The sequence below is a fragment of the Lepidochelys kempii genome, chromosome 21 (genome assembly GCF_965140285.1).
Source record: "Lepidochelys kempii isolate rLepKem1 chromosome 21, rLepKem1.hap1, whole genome shotgun sequence".
Classification (NCBI taxonomy): Eukaryota; Metazoa; Chordata; order Testudines; family Cheloniidae; genus Lepidochelys; species Lepidochelys kempii.
Genome location: NC_136400.1, coordinates 13,284,805 through 13,302,656, shown reverse-complemented (window position 1 = coordinate 13,302,656; position 17,852 = coordinate 13,284,805). Strand labels below are relative to the sequence as shown.

General features: G+C 48.0%; 1 protein-coding gene across 2 annotated transcripts in view; it reads left to right on the top strand.

The window, feature by feature from the left end:
* Window positions 1-14,571: 14,571 nt before the first annotated feature.
* SLC6A17 (solute carrier family 6 member 17) overlaps window positions 14,572-17,852 on the top strand; it is a 43,936-nt gene continuing 40,655 nt past the window's right edge. Inside the window, exon 1 of one of the 2 annotated variants that reach the window (XM_073319772.2) lies at window positions 14,572-15,255. The gene's annotated coding sequence lies outside the window, so the exon portion shown is untranslated. Of the gene's footprint in view, window positions 15,290-17,852 lie in introns of both variants that reach the window. The other variant, XM_073319773.2, reaches the window with a different exon arrangement.

The window sequence follows — 17,852 nt, the reverse complement described above, 5'->3', positions numbered from 1 at the left end:
GCGTGAGCCGCAGTCTGCGGAGCCGGGGGCTAAGAGCTGCAGCTGTGTTTTGTTTCGGCCTGGGGTTTTGTGGTTTGCAGGGTGGACAATACCCATAGAAAGGGAAGGAAAAAGCCCTTCTGGGAATCCTTGTTGTTGTTTTGTGGCCAGGTTAGCCAGCGCCTTGCCAGCCAGAAAAGAGGATAGAGTTGAAGGTGAGGCTCTGGACCCTGCTCTCCTGGAAATATACAGAGCAGAATCCCAGGGAGATGGAGAAGAAGATGTGACGTCAAGATGAGGCTTAAAATATCCCCTGGAAAAATCACATGACAGCTGTGAAATATGCGCGGTCTTTTTGAGCCAGGCAGACAGCTTTGGGGAAGAGTGATAAACATCCACCAGCCAAAGCTAGGGGCTTTTTCTCCTCAGTTCTGCTTCTGCATCTTCCCTGTTCCCTTTCCCAAGAACCTGGCAGCACCTAGCTAACCAGCAGCGAGCGGTTTCCCTGTGCTTCCTCTCTGAGCTGCACTAATGGGTTAGCCGTCATCTGTCCCTCGCTAACTAGGCTAGCTGGTTAACAAGCCTCCAGCTGTTCCTGGGTGACATCTGTTAAAGTAGCTATGACCAGTGAGCAGCTGCAGGGTCGTGTTTGGCCAGCCTGGCTGGTTAGCAATCGAAATTCGGAGCCAAATCTCTATGCACAATTAGCGGATTAAGGATCGTGATTATGGGCCCGAGTTAGCTGTAGCTGTCTGCATGGTTTGCTGTTATCGCCAAGGGGATGGAGGGTAGGGTAAGGAAACTGCTCATGGCCCCTACCTACTGTCTGGAAGATCAAGAACTGATACAAACCTCAGTCTGAACTCAAACTGGATTTTTTTTTTTTTTTTGAAGTTTGGAAAAATTCACATCAATTTCCTTTAAAGATCCATTTTTTTCCACCTGCATGTCCTGATGCAAAAGGCTGAATTCCCCTGAGATGGCCTGTTGCCAGGACACTTGTCTGAAATCCCCACTGGGGAAAAGACTCATCTCACAAAGCTTTCAGCCCAGTTTTGAAGCCCCGGGAGGTTCAAAAGAAGGCAATTTGACTGATTTGTCAAACTTGTGTACTTCCAATCCTCTTATACGGCTCTGAAACAGGGATGCTGCTTCCAGAAGACAGTGGGAGGCCTTTAATGTGTGTTGCCAGCAGCAGCTACTGAGCAGAAGATGGTTTGATTTTTAGCAGTAATAGGGATACATTATTGAGATGTGGCCTGGAGAGGATTGAAGTCCTCACTGGTCATTGCTGGCTCGTGCTTTATGGTCAGATACCCACCTTGGTGATAGTCACCGCTCATTGGGGCCTGAAGATTGGACTTGAAGTCAACAGGGGATTTGCCTGGCTATGGACTGGCAGTGGCCACATGATGGTCCACGATTAACCTGGCTGCCCCAGCTCGGTAATAACCCCGTGGAGCTTTTATACGCCTGGAGTGAAGCCACGCGATGTGGCTGTTCGGCGCTATGGACCCTCGCTGTCTAAGCATGGTGGTGGTGGTGTTGAAATTCACTTAGTTCCAATCAGGTTCCTGTGAACGTTCAAGGTCTAAGTCCTTGTCCCAACTGTATCAGGTTCTTACAAGTTCTCCTGTCGCCAGTTATCTCTTAATTCAACGGAGCAGCTGTGTTGCCTTGCTGTAACTGAAGTCCCTTAAAGCCGCACTGCCAAATTCTGCTCTCCGGTAAGCTGATAATGGAGTGGCGTACAGAATAAATACCTTAATAGAGAGGCTAGGCTGGGGAAGCAGTGTAGCCTAGTGGATGGAGCACTGCGGTGGGACTGGGAGACGTGAGTTCCATTCCTAGCTGTGCTACTAGCCTGGTGGCTTAACTTCTTCACTGCTCTGTCCCTCAGTTTCCCCAGCTGTGAGCTGTAGCTCATGAAAGCTGATGCTCAAATAAATTGGTTAGTCTCTAAGGTGCCACGAGTCCTCCTGTTCTTTATGGGGATAACTATAACTATCTATTTTGTTAAGTACTTTGAGATCTACTATTGAAAAGTGTTGGTATAAAAGAGCTGATTATTATAGTAAGGGGTGAAATCCTGGCTTCTCTGAAGTCAATGGGAGTTTTGCCATTGATTTCAAGGGAGCTAGGATGTCAACCAGTGACTTCAGGGAAGTAAGTATTGATTGTCACCACTGTAAGTGAAATCAGAATTTGGCCCTCAGCCTCTTCTAAAATAACGTGACCCCATTTTCCCCCAAAGACTCCCTCTCTTTTGAGAAGGGGCCCTGGGAACATTCTGATCAGAGATTTAGCAGACCTGGGTTCTACTCCCAGCTCTGCCATTGGCACACAGAATAATCTTGAGTGAGCCATTTCACCTCCTTGTGCCTCAGTTTCCCCATCTGTAAAAAGAGGTTAATGACACTGGCCCCCTTTGTTAGTTAAGCTCCATAGATGAAAAGTGCTAATGGGGAATGACTGGCTAGGCAGTAGTGCTGCAGAAGAGGACCTGGAGGTTATAAGAACAGGAGTACATGTGGCACCTTAGAGACTAACAAATTTATTAGAGCATAAGCTTTCGTGGGCTACGGTCCACTTCATCAGATGCACAGAATGGAACATAGAGTAAGAAGATATATATACATACAGCGAAGGTGGAAGTTGCCATACAAACTGTAAGAGGCTAATTAATTAAGATGAGCTATTATCAGCAGGAGAAAAAACTTTTGTAGTGATTATCAAGATGGCCCATTTAGACAGTTGACAAGAAGGTGTGAGGATACTTAACATGGGGAAATGGATTCAATTAGTGTAATGACCCAGCCACTCCCAGTCTCGATTCAAACCCAAGTTAATGGTATCTAGTTTGCACATTAATTCAAGCTCAGCAGTTTCTCCTTGGAGTCTGTTTCACAAATTAATTATGAGTCAACAATGCGATGCTGTTGTTGAAAAGGCAAATGTCATTCTGGGGTGTATTAACCGAGAATGGGAGACACAGGAGGTAGGTGCCCTGCTCTGCTCGGCGCTAGGGAGGCCTCTCCTGGAGAACTGAGTCCAGTTTTGGGCACTTAACTCCAAGATGTAAACAAATTGGAGAGAGTCTAGGACTGGGCACGTTTAGTCTAGAAAAGAGTGGATTGATAAGTCTTCATATATGGAAAAGGTTCCTATAAAGAAGATGGTGACCAATTCTTCCTGTCTACCAAGCGGAGGACAAGGACTGGCAAGGGAGATTTAGGTTAGATATTGGGAAAAGCTACAAATTACATATAAGGGAAGCTAAACTCTGGAACAGGTTCTGTCTGTCTTCCTTCTCCAAGTCTGTCCCCTATCATATTGAGATAGTGCCCATCAACACACTGCTTCTCCAGCCTCCTTTCTGAGTAGGATCCGTCATTCTCCCGTCACACATTCCCAATCAAACCAGCACTTTGTATTTTCCTCCCAAAGATCGGAAACTTGATCTTTTAAAATCATTCATTATTTTCGCCCCCTCTTCCCTGTGACAGCTTGAAATTGCCGTGAATGAATGGCTGGTGGCCACGTGATGCTGTCACCATGGTGATAGATGGCAGCAGAAGATGCAGGGATCAGGATCACATGAGAGCAGCTGTAAACTCGGCGAGTTATTTCTAGGCTGCTGTTTGTGCATTTATGGAAATGCGTCTATATTAGACTATTGTATTCAGTCTTTGCTGTGCCTCCACGGTACCAGTCTTTAAGGAGAGGCATTACTCACATGGACTCTCTGAATTAATTCAGAGGGTTCTTGGTGACGTACATTGGAAAAGTACAAGGCTCGCTGTAATTTTCTCTGTTTCAGCCTGTCTTTAACCTATTCCAGCCAGACTAATCAAAGCTAAATTCCTTATAGTTGTCCTTTTACAAAAATGAAATGTTCACCGTCTATGCAAAGCCTTTTGCCCGATTTTTGCACCTTTTGCTTCCCTCACTGGTATCACTGTCTTCATCATAGCCTGTTTCTTTGGTCTGGCTGATAGGCCTCTGTCGGGGGTTAGAACAGGTTATGGGAAGTAGCGCTCCTGGGTTTAGCCCTGGTTTAGCCCAGCTTCTATCCCCAGCTCTAACTATCACTCAGTGTTTAACTCTGGCAGGTTTCAGAGGAACAGCCGTGTTAGTCTGTATTCGCAAAAAGAAAAGGAGTACTTGTGGCACCTTAGAGACTAACCAATTTATTTGAGCATGAGCTTTCGTGAGCTACAGCTCACTTCATCAGATGTTTACCGTGGAAACTGCAGCAGACTTTATATACACACAGAAATCATGAAACAATACCTCCTCCCACCCCACTGTCCTGCTGGTAATAGCTTATCTAAAGTGATCAACAGGTGGGCCATTTCCAGCACAAATCCAGGTTTTCTCACCCTCCACCCCCCCCACAAATTTACTCTCCTGTTGGTGCTAGCCCATCCAAAGTGACAACTCTTTACATAATCAAGTCGGGCTATTTCCTGCATAGATCAAGGTTTTCTCACATCCCCCCCACCCCCATACACACACAAACTCACTCTCCTGCTGGTAATAGCTCATCTAAACTGACCATTCTCCAGGTTTAAATCCAAGTTAAACCAGAACATCTGGGGGGGGGGGGTAGGAAAAAACAAGAGGAAACAGGCTACCTTGCATAATGACTTAGCCACTCCCAGTCTCTATTTAAGCCTAAATTAATAGTATCCAATTTGCAAATGAATTCCAATTCAGCAGTTTCTCGCTGGAGTCTGGATTTGAAGTTTTTTTGTTTTAAGATAGCGACCTTCATGTCTGTGATTGCGTGACCAGAGAGATTGAAGTGTTCTCCGACTGGTTTATGAATGTTATAATTCTTGACATCTGATTTGTGTCCATTTATTCTTTTACGTAGAGACTGTCCAGTTTGACCAATGTACATGGCAGAGGGGCATTGCTGGCACATGATGGCATAGATCACATTGGTGGATGTGCAGGTGAACGAGCCTCTGATAGTGTGGCTGATGTTATTAGGCCCTGTGATGGTGTCCCCTGAATAGATATGTGGGCACAATTGGCAACGGGCTTTGTTGCAAGGATAAGTTCCTGGGTTAGTGGTTCTGTTGTGTGGTATGTGGTTGTTGGTGAGTATTTGCTTCAGGTTGCGGGGCTGTCTGTAGGCAAGGACTGGCCTGTCTCCCAAGACTTGTGAGAGTGTTGGGTCATCCTTTAGGATAGGTTGTAGATCCTTAATAATGCGTTGGAGGGGTTTTAGTTGGGGGCTGAAGGTGACGGCTAGTGGCGTTCTGTTATTTTCTTTGTTAGGCCTGTCCTGTAGTAGGTAACTTCTGGGAACTCTTCTGGCTCTATCAATCTGTTTCTTTACTTCTGCAGGTGGGTATTGTAGTTGTAAGAAAGCTTGACAGAGATCTTGTAGGTGTTTGTCTCTGTCTGAGGGGTTGGAGCAAATGCGGTTGTATCGCAGAGCTTGGCTGTAGACGATGGATCGTGTGGTGTGGTCAGGGTGAAAGCTGGAGGCATGCAGGTAGGAATAGCGGTCAGTAGGTTTACGGTATAGGGTGGTGTTTATGTGGCCATTGTTTATTAGCACTGTAGTGTCCAGGAAGTGGATCTCTTGTGTGGACTGGACCAGGCTGAGGTTGGTGGTGGGATGGAAATTGTTGAAATCATGGTGGAATTCCTCAAGGGCTTCTTTTCCATGGGTCCAGATGATGAAGATGTCATCAATATAGCGCAAGTAGAGTAGGGGCTTTAGGGGACGAGAGCTGAGGAAGCGTTGTTCTAAATCAGCCATAAAAATGTTGGCATACTGTGGGGCCATGCGGGTACCCATAGCAGTGCCGCTGATCTGAAGGTATACATTGTCCCCAAATGTGAAATAGTTATGGGTAAGGACAAAGTCACAAAGTTCAGCCACCAGGTTAGCCGTGACATTATCGGGGATAGTGTTCTTGACAGCTTGTAGTCCATCTTTGTGTGGAATGTTGGTGTAGAGGGCTTCTACATCCATAGTAGCCAGGATGGTGTTATCAGGAAGATCACCGATGGATTGAAGTTTCCTCAGGAAGTCAGTGGTGTCTCGAAGGTAGCTGGGAGTGCTGGTAGCGTAGGGCCTGAGGAGGGAGTCTACATAGCCAGACAATCCTGCTGTCAGGGTGCCAATGCCTGAGATGATGGGGCGCCCAGGATTTCCAGGTTTATGGATCTTGGGTAGTAGATAGAATATCCCAGGTCGGGGTTCCAGGGGTGTGTCTGTGCGGATTTGATCTTGTGCTTTTTCAGGAAGTTTCTTGAGCAAATGCTGTAGTTGCTTTTGGTAACTCTCAGTGGGATCATAGGGTAATGGCTTGTAGAAACTCGTGTTGGAGAGCTGCCGAGCAGCCTCTTGTTCATATTCCGACCTATTCATGATGACAACAGCACCACCTTTGTCAGCCTTTTTGATTATGATGTCAGAGTTGTTTCTGAGGCTGTGGATGGCATTGCGTTCCGCATGGCTGAGGTTATGGGGCAAGTGGCTCTGGCTAAATCACATAACCGCTCTGCACCTCAGTTTACCTAGCTGTCACATGGACCCAATCAGCTGCAAAAAAGGGGTGTTAGTTAAATAATATCCGTGCTTTGAAATCCTCCGATGAAGGAGGCTATAGAAATGCAAAGCCAAAGCTACTGTATTTATTTGTTTTCCCTAATTATAATAATGGGACCATCACCAAAAAGGCCAGGGTGAATCACCTCCATGACCTGAGCATCCTCCAGACTTTCAACATTAGGGGGCCAAGATTCTGCTGATGGAACATCTGGCTGGAGTGGTGGCTGGTGTGGGTGTCTCGGCAGTGCAAGCTACCCACCAGTGGGTTTCTCTGGGTGGGGACAGCCTGTCAGGGCAGCACAGAAAGGAGCTGGGGCTGCCGGGGGACAAATCTTTTGATCCCATGTCTCTCTTGGGCAGATGCTGCCAACATGGTTCGTACATTCAAACCTAGTGGAGTGTGTCAGAGGTCCCGGGGGTGGTGTCCCACATGGGTGTATCTGAATCCATCCCCTGCACATCGGCCCATTGCTGCTTTTTTTTCTGGCATACCAAGAGTCAGGCCCTAAATAGCTGATTAACCACTTCATTCACCACATCCCTCTCCAATGCCCCTCCAGCTCCCTTGTCTCCCTCACACAAATGGGCCAGATGCTCAGCTGCTGTAAACTGGCATATTGGAGTGATGCCAATTTATACCAGCTGAAGATCTGGCTTATTATAGTGAAGGGAAAGCATGGATCCTTTATTTTAAGAAAACGTGTCTACATCACGCAAGCATCCCCACAACCACCCACTGTCACCCCAATGGGCAGAGATTCTGATTTCAGTGGCACCATCTGCCCCAGTGCAATCCCACTGATTTTAACTGGGAGATCAGAATCAGTTTAAGAGCCGGCTCTCCCCAAGAGTTTAAGAACAGACATGGACAGAGCCGGTGGGCAGAGAGTCATTAGAAGTCAGGGGTAGAAACCCCATTGTTCAACAATTCAGGGTTGATGGCCCCACTTCAGCTTCCCAGACACAGTCTGGGTGTCATGTTCCTGCTGCAAAATGGAGGCCTGAATGCACACGGAAGGCTATGCATGTGGACTTCTTTCTTACCCGTCCGAGAGAGAGTGGAGGCGCACGGTAGGGTAATGAGGTAAGTGCGGGTTCACAGCAGGGTAACCTGTCATTGCCTGCACTGTGGATGCACAAAGGATTCAGTCTCCAGGGATGGCAACCCAATATTTCTAGGTGCTGGGCCCCCAAACCTCATCTGTGGGGGTGAGCCTTTTGTCCCTTTGGTGGGCTCCACCCACCACCCCAGGATTTAAATAGGCTGGCATGTTTCACCCCCCACTGCAGAAAAAAAACACTGACATCACCCTGCAAAAGGATACAAACCGAATAACATGATGCTTGTCAGTCACCCGGGTGGGGCTGACGGGACTTTGCGCAAGGCTACTGAATTTGAGCTGAGCTCCTGTTCCGGAGTTGGTTTGGATATTGCTGACTCTGACTTTGATTTTAATTGCACAGAAATAGAAATTCCTCAGTGCATCGTAATGCGTCCCAGTCTGAGCCGTAAATGCATCCTGGCTTCTCTCCGGTGTGCTGGTTATGACTTCGGTTTCAGATGACAAACCCTGATTGCACAACAGCCTTCCTGGGCAGAAGAGCCAGAGATGTAACGGGGCCAACTCCATCTCGAACATAATTCCCCTCGCTTCAGGGGAGTTACAGCAGGGACACATTTGACCTGAGCTGTCACTGTCTCGCTTCTAATCGGCACCCAACAGCAGTTGGCTCAGTGGCACGAAAGGCTAGTTCAGCTCAGGCAGAGCATTCGCTGGCCTGATCCAAAGTCAATGGGACTCTTTCCGCTGCCTTCAGTGTGTTTTGGAGTGGGCCCTAACGGAACTACGGTGCATGGTCAGATGGTGAACTAGATCCGGCTATGATCAGGTTGTCACAGTGCTGACTGAGTCCCCCAGTGGGTGCTCACCCAGTCTGTTAGAACTTTGGATCCCACATGCATCCAAGCCGGCTGCCGCGGGGTGGCTGGTCTTTACGTCCCTCCTGTGACACAGCCAACTCTTCTCCCCAGGTGGGGAAAATGAAGTTCATGGGACCTCTGGGGAGATAGGGGAGGAGGCCTTGGGCGGGGTCTCTCTAGGAAGAGAAGGAAGCACAAATCCCACATGACAATCTGATAAGTAAATTGGAGAAATGCAGACTTGGCAGAACGACCATTAAGTGGATACATAATTGGTTAAACAACCGCAACCAAAGAGTAACTATGAATGGCCTGATGTCAGATTGGAGGGAGGTCTCCAGTGGGGTTCCACAGGGGTCTGGTCTAGGTCTGGTGTTGTTTAATGCCTTTACTAATGACCTGGATGTAGGAAGAGAGAGCATGCTGAAAAGATGCGCAGATGACACAAAGCTGGGAGCATTGCCAACACTTTGGAGGACAGAGCTAAGATTCAGAGGGATCTGGATAAACTGGAGAACTGGGCTATAGACAACAAACTGACATTCAACAAAGACAAATGTGAGATAAGGTAGAAAAACCAAATGCACAGATACAGACCGGGGGATGACTGGCTTGGCAGCAACACAGCCGAGAAGGATCTGGGAGCTGTGGTGGATCACAACCTTAACATCAGTCAACAATGCCATGCTGTTGCAAAAAAGCAAATGCAATTTTAGGTTGCATTAACAGAGGCATAGAACGCAAGTCGCAGGAGGTGATAGTACGGCTCTGCTCGGCGCTGGTGAGACCTCGGCGGGAGGACGGTGTCTAATTTTGGTCACCAATGTATGGAAAAGATGTAGAGAAACTGGAAAGGATCCTAAAGTGAGCAACAAATATGATCAGAGGGATGGAATGCAGCCATATTGTTATACCAATAAAATAAAAACCAGCAGGATCTTATTAAAGGGAAAAAGGCAAAATACCACATTTATTGTGAATACAGAAAGAATCCTAGTAAGCAGTTAGTTATAGCTATAACATGCCATTCAATCTCGTATTTATTCACACATTCATTCATACAAACACACACACAGAGGTTCTGCAAGGTTGTTATCATAGTTACCAGCCTTAGAGTTGCTCATGCCAAGCCACTGGCCAGGTGGCCTGGACATGAGGAGGGAGCAGGGCCTTGTCAGATGCTCATCTGATGCTTCTGGAAGTTGGTTTGCAGAATCAGACCCCAAAGTTCTCACTTTCTAGAGTCTATTTTTATAGGAATTTCTTCCTATGCCATTCTATGGGAATTGCTTCATCATGCTGTTGCTGAATCAATCAGCAGATAGCACATTCCTGACGGCTCCAAGATGTTATCTTGTTCTTTGGTTCTCCCATCCTTGAGGCTGTTGGGTGGATTCCAGTCTGCCCTCCGGGGGGGTCGTCTGGTTATTTCCACTTGACGCCTTCTTCAGCCGATGGACACTGGATTCTTAGGCTGGCACCTCCCTGATCATTCAGTTATTATCCACACCAAGCATCCATCCACATACATCCTCTATCTCTATTTTAATCACAATTGTTAATACAACAAAAGGGCGGGGAGTCTCTGGGTGCTGTTTCTGTTGTTCGAGTATTGCTTTGAGTCTCTCTCTCTGTGAATTGCTTTGAGAACAGACTCTGTCTTAGAATGTACTAACACAGTTAGCAGCTTGCAAGTTTCACACATAGAGGGAGAGAAACAGCACCAAAAACCAAGAGACCTCTTAATTAGTAATACCCTGGAATTGAAACTCTGGGGAATCAAACTCATTTGTGATTTTAATACCCTGGAATTTAAACTCTGGGGAATCAAACTCATTTGTGATTTTAATACAGAACTTCTTTAATGACAGGTTTCAGAGTAACAGCCGTGTTAGTCTGTATTCGCAAAAAGAAAAGGAGGACTCGTGGCACCTTAGAGACCAACCAATTCACCCGAGCACGAGCCCTCGTGAGCTACAGCTCACCTCATCGGATGCATGCCGTGGAAAAAAAACCACACGGCATGCATCCGACGAAGCGAGCTGTGCCCACGAAAGCTCACGCTCAAACAAACTGGCTAGTCTCCAAGGTGCCACAAGCACAACTTCTTTAATATGATCCAACAATATGAGGAAAAGGCTGAAGGAACTGGCTGTTTAGTTTGGAAAAGAGGAGATTAAGGGGGGACATGATAGCGGTTTCAGATACTTGAAAGGCTGCCATGAAAAAGATGGAGAAAAGTTGTTCTCTCTGGCCACAGAGGGCAGGACAAGAGGGGATTGGGGTCAAACTACAGCAGAGCCGATTTAGATTAAACCTCAGGAAAAGCTTCCTATCGGTCAGAACAGCAGGACAATGGGACAGACGCCTTGGGAGCTTGTGGAAGCTCCTTCACTGGAGGCTTTCGGAAGGAGGCTGGAGCCCTCTGTCTGGGATGGGTTAGACACAAGTCCTGCATCGTGGCAGGGGTTTAGACTAGAGGTCCCTTATCGTCCCTTCTAACTCTCTGATTCTATGAAGCAAGTTATGGGTGTCATAAATATAAAGGGAAGGGTAACCACCTTTCTGTATACGAGAACTATAAAATCCCTCCTGGCCAGAGGCAAAACCCTTTCATCTGTAAAGGGTTAAGAAGCTAGGATAACCTCGCTGGCATCTGACCAAAATGACCAATGAGGAGACAAGTTACTTTCAAAGCTGGAGCGGGGGGAACAAAGGGTCTGTCTGTCTGTCTGTCTGAGGCTTTTGCTGGGAACAGAACAGGAATGGAGTATTAGAACTTGTTAGTAAGCAATCTAGCTAGAAATGCGTTAGATTTCCTTTTGTTTAAATGGCTGGTAAATAAGCTGAGCTGAATGCAATGTGTATTCCTGTTTTTGTGTCTTTTTGTAACTTAAGGTTTTGCCTAGAGGGATTCTCTATGTTCTGAATCTGATTACCCTGTAAAGTATTTACCATCCTGATTTTACAGAGGTGATTTTACAGAGGTGATTTACCATCCTGATTTTACAGAATTTAATTAAAATTCTTCTTTTAAGATCCTGATTGCTTTTTCATTGTTCTTAAGATCCAAGGATTTGGGTCTGTGTTCACCTATGCAAATTGGTGAGGATTTTTATCAAGCCTTCCCCAGGAAAGGGGGTATAGGGCTTGGGGGGATATTTTAGTGGGAAGATGTCTCCAAGGGGGCTCTTTCCCTGTTCTTTGTTTAACCCTATGCTGCCACCACCAAGCGTGTTAAAGGACAAGGCAAAGTTTGTACCTTGAGGAAGTTTTTAACCTAAGCTGGTAAGAATAATCTTAGGGGGTCTTTCATGCAGGTCCCCACATCTGTACCCTAGAGTTCAGAGTGGGGAAGGAACCTTGACAGGAGTGGATGCTGACTTAAAAGCAATGTGAAGGAGGCTAGGAGGAGCTGAGGTGGAGAGGCTGAACACTCCTGGGAAGGGCTGAAAGACGAGACAGAAGGTGGGCTGACGAGTGTCTATTGCAGACAGACCAGGCCCTCAGAAAGGAGGGGCTTGGCCCTGTCTGAAACTGGCTTGAAGTCTGTGTGGTTTTGTGTTAGGATTTGCATGCCCTGGAAGGGGTGGGATTTTGTTAATGGCTTAGGAGGAGGCCAAGTTGCAGCAGTAGCCAAACCATGCTGTGGCGTTTCTGAGGAGCCCTGCGAAAGAGAAACCGAGGCAGTGATGCTGCAGAGTTGCCCCTGACCAGGAGGGGGTTCTCTGGAGGTGGTCACCCTGCCATCCTCTTCATTAACTTCAGTGGCCTTTGGCTCCAGCTGCAAAGGTCCAACAATACGTGCACCACCTCTGATCTCATGCGTAGAGAGAGGCGACCAGGGCGCCAGGATCCAAATTGTTTGCTGCTTTATCAGTCAGAATGCAAAGCAACCGCCTGACTCCCATCTGGAGAATAACCAGGAGCCAGCGCAGGCTCGTCTTACCTCTCTCCCTCGGATGCTGCCCAACTGTTGCGGGGTGAGCAGAGAGCTCCTCCAGGATGCGGACAGGCGATCAGAGTGGGAGATCCTAGCTGGGCTCTCCCACGCCCTGGCGCCCACACTGGCCGTGTCCGCTGGGGGCCGTGTCCGCTGTGTGAAGCAGAACTTTATATAACATATGATGAGACATGCCGGGTACAATTTTGCTTTCACATCCGACTTACATCAGTGTGACTCCTTGGAGTTCAATGGTGGTATTCCTGGTGTAGCCTGCTCTGGCCGTGGTGGCAGACCCAGGAGCCAAGATAATTTTGCTTGGAAAGCAGCAACGGTGGTTGAACCCTCATGCCAGCAGCACACATTGCATCTCATTTGTGTTGGTTTTACTCCATGGACTCCAGTTCTGTGACTCCGGATTTAAGCTGGGACGAGTGAGAGGAGAATCTGGCCCCGGGGGGTTACTCTTGATCTACACCAGGGTTAGTGGAGTTTCTCCCCTGGGTCAGAGAGAGGGAAATGAGGCTCAAGGCCTCTCGTATTTGATGGATTTGAGCGTTCTCCCCATGTAAGTGCGTCTGGGGGGAAGAATCAATCATTTTGTGCCTATAGAGCTGAAAATGTGTGTCAATAACGAAATAGAAACGCTCTGCTGCAGAGTTAGAGAGGTGTCTGGAACAAGAAACTTGGATCGTTCATATGGCCCATGAACTCAGAAGCTGGTCAGCCTCGCTCTGCTTTCCCCTCTTATCATGACTATAAGCTCAGAGTGACCTGGGTAGAGAAGGACTCTGGACAGTTATGTTCCACATACTAGCAACTGGCAGGTTTCCCATGAACCTCTGTTAGAGAAGAAGGCTGGTTTTGTGATTAGGGCACTGGGCTGGGACTGGAGAGATCTGGGTCAATTTCCAGCTCTGCCACAGACTCTCTGTGTGACCTTGGACAAGTCATACAACCTGGTCTTTTCAGAAGGGCAGATTTAAACCAGAGCTGGGTCCATCCTTAGTCCCCGTGAGCATCATTTCCCTGTCTGTAAAAAGGAGATGGTAATACTTCCTTTGGCTGTCTATTTCGATTGTAATCCCTTGGGGCAGGGACTCTGTCTCGCTATGTGTATGTACAGCGCCTAGCACAAGGGGGCTCTGATCTTTATACTCTTATAGAAATAATAATACGTGGATTGGAGCAGCAAAAGTAGCTGAGTGACAAGTTAGTCCAACATGAGCAGCCAGATTCAGGGGTTGCCTGGACTAAAGAGCTGACATCAAATGCTCAGCTGTGACTTTGTGTGTGTGTGTGTTTGTGTGTATAAACAGCTGGAGGCCTCATTATAACCCATCAGTGGTTGATCAGAAGCTTTCAACAGAACCATTTACCTGGATAACTTTGTGATCTGTATGGACATCTGTAGCTGAGGTAGAGGGCCCTTGTGGAAGTCAGGAGATGTGGTGTCAAATTCTGCCGTGGGACCGGTATAAATGCAGGGTTGGGTCTGGATTCAAAGCTCATTAGCTTTGGATCCATGCCCTAACTCCATCGACTTTCAAGGCAAGGTTTACATTGGTATTCCTGAGAATAGATTTTTGTCCCCTGAGTTCTATTCCCAGCTTGCGTTCCCTGTTTGTGCCTCAGTTTCCCCATTTGGGTATGCGAATAATAACTTGCCTCCCAGGAGTGCTGTGCAGCTGCTGGGTGGTGTTGGGGGCCTGTGATATACAGCAGGTCAGACCAGATGATCCTGCGCTCCTTCTGGCCTTAAACTCCATGACTCTGAGTTCAGTGAGGTTCATAAAGCACATGGTTATTTTCAGGTAAAAGGCCCTAGAGCCCCGCAACATTGTCATCATGACAAGCTAGTGGCAATCTAGCCTGATGTTTCAGGGCAGAAACTGTTTGTTCCCACAGTGATCAGGAAGGGCTCCATGTGCAAAGCTGCCCCAATGCAGGAGGGGAAGGTTCTGCCTTTCTGGGAAGCATGAGGCGTTGACCTCAGCTGAAGGCAGGATACCAGGCTCAAAGCTCTGGCGCCGCAAATTCATGTTCTTGTGCAACAGCCCAGCCAAATCGTTTTGGACTCGGGGGGGGGGCTATTTATGAACAAGCCAAAGAGCTCCAGCGGGACGCCTCCCTGATCCCAGAAGGGTGGATTTCGCTCCTACGCACTGGTGTCTCCAGCCCACTTCTCAGCCGATCTTGTCCGCTAGCCCAGCGCTTCTCACTGACGTGCATCTCCAAGTGACTCAAGCCTGCGTCACCCCCTCCCAGCTAAAAGATTGTGTCCCCCCTTTCCTTGAGAGAGAAAGCAGCGCTCACCCAGCCTGTGGCTGGTCGTCTCGGGGCAGGAGCAGATCCGGGCGCAGGCAGAGAGGTAGCTGGCTCTCCGGCAAGTCGCTCTGAGACCCAGGGGGATGTGACCGACCTTGCACAGGGCGCTGAGCATCCGCGGAGCGGAGGCGGGGATGTGGAGGTGTCTCCACGCGGGCTGAGCAGAGCGGAGCGGGATCTGCTCGCATTTTCCACCGAGCCGCCGCGGACCGGAGCCGTCCAGCTTCCTGCAGCGGGGAAGGTAACGGCGTGGACCAGCTGCCGCCCCGGGAGGAGCGAGGTTGGGTCCAAGCCCCGCGCCGAGATCTGGGGAGTTTCATCCGTGCGTCAGAACGCGCCGCGCTGCAGGTCAATTTCCAAGCTCAGGAGCTGGTCAGTTGCACCGGTGCTGGGCCAGTGTGGGCGCCAGGGCGTGGGAGAGCCCAGCTAAGATCTCCCACTCTGACCGCATCCCCGAGGAGCTCTCTGCTCACCCCGCAACAGCTGGGCAGCATCCGGGGGAGAGAGGTAAGACTCACCTCCTCCTTATACTACAAGATCAGTAAGTGCCTGGGCTTTTGTCTCTTACCATGACCTGTATCGCTGCAACTTCCCCTTGGTAGGTTTCCTCTCCCCCGTTCCCAGGGAGCATCTCTTCAGACAGGCGATCGCCTGTTTTATTCCACCATTACAACCCGCCTCCACCCCAGTTGCTAGGCTACGGTGCTGAAGTGGGGATCTGACCTCTTTGGGGAGAAGGAAATCAGGGAGGGGATGGTTTAAGGGGGTGGGGAGGGAGAGAAAGGAAATAAGGGTCAGCTGGAATCTAAAAATATCCACAAAGGACAAGGCTCTGAGCAGTTACCCAGGAAGGAATGGTTGAAAAAGTCAGAAAGAAAGAGTGATGTAAAAGAGTAAATCTTTTTTGCAGTAGCTGGGGCAAGCTGGCTGGTACCTCTGGTGGGTCTGAGTGGAATCCACAACTCAGCATCAGGAAACAACCCTGCAAATTCCTAAATGCCTCTGCTGAACTACATACAGGCTCCAGGCTTGCCAGTGTGACCTTGACTGTAACATTGAGAAGGCAGGCAGAAAGCACACGCTACCATAATGAATATTTAATTTCCAGCCCCTGAGTTGTATTTAGTTATTTATATGCATGCTGTGCATTCAGAGCAGGAGTCTTATTGGGGAGGGGGGCCAGAAAATTGGCAGTAATATGTGTGTGTTTGTCGGATTAAAGATGCCAGGAGGTGCAGGGATGGCTCATTTCCCCTCCTGCATTTGTGCTTTTCAGTAAATCACTGGGCACTCCCAAGGACACATGTTCCTCTGGGTCTCACATCCTGGGCCAGATCCTCAGCTGCTGTAAATCAGCAGAGCGCCATTGCCTTGGGTTAAGCTACAATGGCTTGCACCCGCTGAAGAGCGCGGCCCTGCTTAAAAGCTGAAGATCTGATGCTTGCTTCCACACCCCGGCTAACCCACCTGGGTCCGGGAATTGACGGTTGGGAGTGGCTAAGGCAGGTGAGGTGGTATCATGTATTGGACCAGCTTCTGTTGGTGAGAGAGACGAGCATTTGAGTTTACACAGACATGGTGAAAGTAGAAATTCAAGAAGTAACGGGTGTAATCTGCAGCAAGGGAGATTTAGGTTAGATTTTAGGAAAACCTTTCTAACTATAAAGGCAGTTGAAGGCTTCCAAGGGAGGTTGTGGAAACCCCTTTATTGGAGGTTTTTAAGAGCAGGATGGATGTCAGGGATGATCTAGGTTTATTTGATCCTTCCTTGGCCCAGGGGGCTGGACTTAATATCCTCTCAAAGTTCCTTCCAGTCCTACGTTTCTATGGTTCTGTGATTTAAAAAATCACTTGGCTTAGGTGTGGCTTGGAAAGTATCTCGCGGAACATGGTGTGAATAGGTCAGGAATGCTGGACTCTGGTTTAACTGGGTCTATTACAGGAGTGGGTGGATGAGGCTCTGTGGCCAGCAATGTGCAGGAGGTCAGACTGGATGATCATGTTGGTCCCTTCTGGCCTTAAAGTCTCTGAGAACTGTAAGGTCATTGACTGAAAGGAGACCAAACTGCTGGGCCTGGTTCTGATCGACCATGCTCCAGTGTAAATCAGGAGCAGTTTCACTGATGTCAGTAGCCCAAAGGCTGCTTTCACCTTTCCTGGTGTAAATCTGGAATATACCATTAACTCCAGGGTCATTCTAGACTTATACCAGTCTGAGAGGAGAATTTGCTCCACCGGGGTCACATCAATGTAAACCCATTGTAAGGTCAGAATCTGGCCTATTGCAATCAGGTAGACCTTCATAAATCCGCGGTAATTCTATTGAGTTCAGTGGAGATGCTCTGAAATTACTCCAGTGTGAGTTAGATCAGTCTGGCCATTACTGTTTACACATGAAGAGGTTCATTGTGTTACAATAGGCGAAGATGATCTGAAATGAGGAAGCTGTGATTTGAGATGCATTAGCTGTGTTAGAACTCCGTTCACATGCTGTTTTCCAGGAGGAGTTTGCTGTCAGGGTAGGTTCATTAATCTGAAGTTAGTGCTGTTAACTGGGGAGGGAGTGCTCCTCTGCTCCAGCTGGAAAAATATCCTCTTGTGAGAGTAATAAAGCTTGCCGTGTGCAAGGAATCATGTGATCATTGGCTCTAACTGGCTTCAAATTCAGTGTCACATTGTTGCAGCTGATGTATGTTTGCATATTACCAAATGAGAGAAGAAAGGAGACCAAATCAGATGATTAAACTTGTCCAGACGCTTCCTGACTAATGAAGTATGAAAATTCCCCTTCTCCGAATGTTGTTATGGGATGTTAAACATTGAGATACTCCTTTATAACTTCCCCTTCTGGGCTCCTGAGGACTTAATTCAATGGACTCTTGGTAAAGAGCTAAGAATATTATTTTACATGGTAGCACCTTGCATCCCAAATCAGGGCATATGCAATGAAATGCAGCCACCTGGCTAGTGAAGCAGGAACTCAAAGCATGTGGGAAGGTTTTGCTGACCAAGCCCCAACTGTTAGCTAAAGTGCCATAGCATCATTAGGAACATCCACACAGAGTACACAGGATTTCATTGTTTAAATCTCTCCAGGTATTTAT